The sequence below is a fragment of the Mastomys coucha genome, unplaced genomic scaffold (assembly GCF_008632895.1).
Source record: "Mastomys coucha isolate ucsf_1 unplaced genomic scaffold, UCSF_Mcou_1 pScaffold21, whole genome shotgun sequence".
In the NCBI taxonomy this organism is placed as follows: Eukaryota; Metazoa; Chordata; class Mammalia; order Rodentia; family Muridae; genus Mastomys; species Mastomys coucha.
In genome coordinates, this window is record NW_022196904.1 from 103,963,686 (window position 1) to 103,967,046 (window position 3,361).

The following is a 3,361-nucleotide window of genomic DNA, read 5'->3' on the forward strand; positions in this document are numbered from 1 at the left end:
AAACAAGGATTTCGTTAGCATTCAGTAGTATAAGAGATAAAAAGGAATATCCAATTAACACACCATATAATTGCTTGCAGACATTCTTTTTTATTTAAAGATGAAATAGGAAGAGTTCTAATCAAAACTAGGGTCACAGCCTACATATTAAATGAAAGAAATTGATTGGGTTTTTATTATGCCCTGACTACTGCCAATGTGCCTGGATCACAGATTGCCATAAATTTATACTTATAAACTACTAATTGCCCAAGTCATAATGGTAACAATGGGATAATGAAATCACTCTGATCAAGCTGAAGCCAAATTCTGCTTGACAACATGGGGGCTGTGTGAGGGGGGTGGGAGACAAGCAAGAAGGATGCTCCCCTCCAACAAACACCAGCAGGGAAATACAAAGACCTCTGAGGTCCTGAGTCCTGTGCTGGGGGGGGGGGGCTTCCTTTCTAATAAATCACTTAAGAAGGAGGGCGTTTACGTTTTTAATATAAGCACTTGTATCCTTTATTTGTCTTGAAAAACTAATGACTGACTTAATCACATTTGATTAAAGGAGATGTGTTGATGTAGTCATGTGTTTCTGATTGCATTAGGCTTGATTGAAAGTGGCAGGGAGAGTATGCAAGAGTCTAACTGGCCCCTATATCTTGTCACTGGGGCTTGGCAGGCAGGATGTGGCAGAATCCTGAGGGAATCACTGTGGTGAACAATGTCATCTTTCAACTAGGGGGAGGAGGTCTTGGGTAGTAATCTGCAAAGTAAAACCTGGGCTTCTGTATCAGGGTTGATGAAGGACTTGAGATGGATTCTCCCACATTTCCGTTTTTAGAGGATTAAAAATATTAATAAAAGGGGAAAAGATCAAGCACACAAGCAGATATTCTCTCTCTAGAAATATGGATACTGAGTGACAAGCTTGGAAGGTTTAAATTTTTTTCCATTAACATGCACGAGAAGCCAAGTGTTTGCATTTAAATACATTAAATAGGCAAGTCCAATTTTCAAAATGAACTTATTGAAAATTTTGCCTTTTTCTAAAGGTAAACACTGATACAAAAACAAAAACAAAAACAGATTCTTAAGCACAGCAGTAACAGTGTCTGAATGTGTAGCCTGTAGGTGGCTTAAATGAGCTCAGGAAACCATGGAGTCAACCAACTAAACTCGGGACACAGCAGGATGGGGCTCCCCACAGTTGCTCTTCAACTTAGTTCTTCCTGGGAGTGATAACTTCCACCTAAGGTCATACCATCCCATGGTTTTACTGAGTATTCAGTCCTTTTAATTTTGGTCATTTCTGGAAAGGAGGTAGGGATTGGGACACAGATAAGTAGATATGGGACAGACATGTCCAACAGATAGCCAAATCTTTCAGCCTGTCACTCCAAAGTTTTCTATTACTGACCCCTGAGTGACTTTCCTAATGAATTTTTTATGTGCGGTTTATAAAATAAACACACGCAATACATAAAGAAATTGGGCATCATAGGCGTGTAAACAGGATGAGAGTGTGTTTTCTGGTGCGGGCAGACATGAGTAAACCTGTCTTGACCAGGAAAAGCGGGCAAACGCTTGGTGAGCATCCTGGGTGATTTTCCTGTATTTAATGTGAGCTTTTCTTTGTGAAAACCATGCAATAATTTTCTGTGGAAAATAAGTTGAAGATATCATCTATGTTACTTTTAAACACGTAATTCGTATGTCTTTTCTGGTGTAGCAGCGTTTTCAACATGAATTTTGAAAATTGTCAATCTCCAAATTCAACTTGAATTCTGTGCTGTCCTTCTGCTCTGTCCTGGCCAATTGCAACTGCATCAACAGTGAATCCAGTCTAACTTGCTTGTCCATGGTTGGTTGACAGCAGTGTTTTGAGCCTGGGACAGTGGAGGCCAGTGTGACTAGAATGCATGGCAGAGCAGACTTGTTCATCATATAGGAAGCAAATGAGCAAGAAGAGAGGTAGCACTGTTCCTTTGGGGGCAACACCCTCAGCAACACCATGACCTCTCCTGGGCTACTCCCAAGGCTTCTGATAGCTCCTAATAATGTAACTTGAGATTAAGCCTTTCCCACAGGAACCAATTTAGGGACATTAAAAACCCAGGCTGTCGTAGAAGTGTTCACAAGCCTCACTCTCCTCTCTATCCCATTCCCTTACCATACAATGGAGATGGTCCTTCCAGGACTCAACTTCACCTCATGAGGCCACAGGCAGACAGATGTATTCTCAGGTAGATTTCTGCTTTTTGAGAAAGGGGGAAAAAAAAGAATACTTTGTGAAGTATTAATCTGAAAACTTGAATTTTATAATGCTGGGCAACATCTATGGAGGCAAAGATTCTGGGTTTGTTTTCTAATCCAAATTTTGTTGCTTGTTGACATTCTCATCATGTAGATTATACTCTCAAGAAGCTGTTGGGCAGCAAGGCATGGGGGTTCACATCTATAATCCCAGCACCTGATTGTTGGGTGACCTTGAATAAGTCGTGCCTCTCTGGAACTTCCTGCTCTTCCTCTCCTCTCATTTGCTCACCCTTCCATCTGTACTGTAAAGAAGTTGAACTTGACTGACTTCCTCACCAAAATCCCCCTCTTTTCTCTTTCGTCTTCTATGTGCTAACATTTCTAACATCCTCTGACTAGAGTTGACAGAGGTGAAAGATGAGCTACCATAAAAGGAAGAGGGGGAGGGGGAAACACCAGAAGAAGGGAAGAGGGTGGATACCTAGAAAAGGAAATGGGAAAGGTGAAAATTAAGGGAGAAATGAGGAAACAGAGCAACAAATAAACAAAATCAGAGCCTTTCCTAACTGCTGAAGGAGGCTCCTGGCAGCACCGCCCCGGGGAAGATAGACAGACACATTTCTGCTCAGCTATTTTCACACTTACATACAATGAAGGCAAAGCCACAGTTAGCATTTTTAGTAGCTTCAAGCTAATTTAAACTTCATCGTTCTGTTTGACTAGCATTAAAATATCATATAGATTTTTCTCCAGCGGGTTTGTACATCACCGCATAATTGGCACCCTCAATACCTGCTATTACTCTCTCCCGCACAATAGAAATGGTCAGAAAGTTCAGGGGAAAAAAAATCCCCCTTCTGCATCTATTTGATTTCACAACATGGGATGAATGTGAGACAGGGATCTGGTTTTAAATAAATTATTAGCACCATATAATTTCTTGTCATATAATCGAGGGTACATTTCATGTGGAGAAAAAAAAAAGAGAAAATAATTTGCAAATAGATTTCAGCATGAAAACATGTGAGAATAATACCTCAAACAGAACTTCCAGCAATGAAAGATGCTTCATAAAATATGAGTTTTCTTCCTCTGCTCATTTTGACTTTTTTTTTTT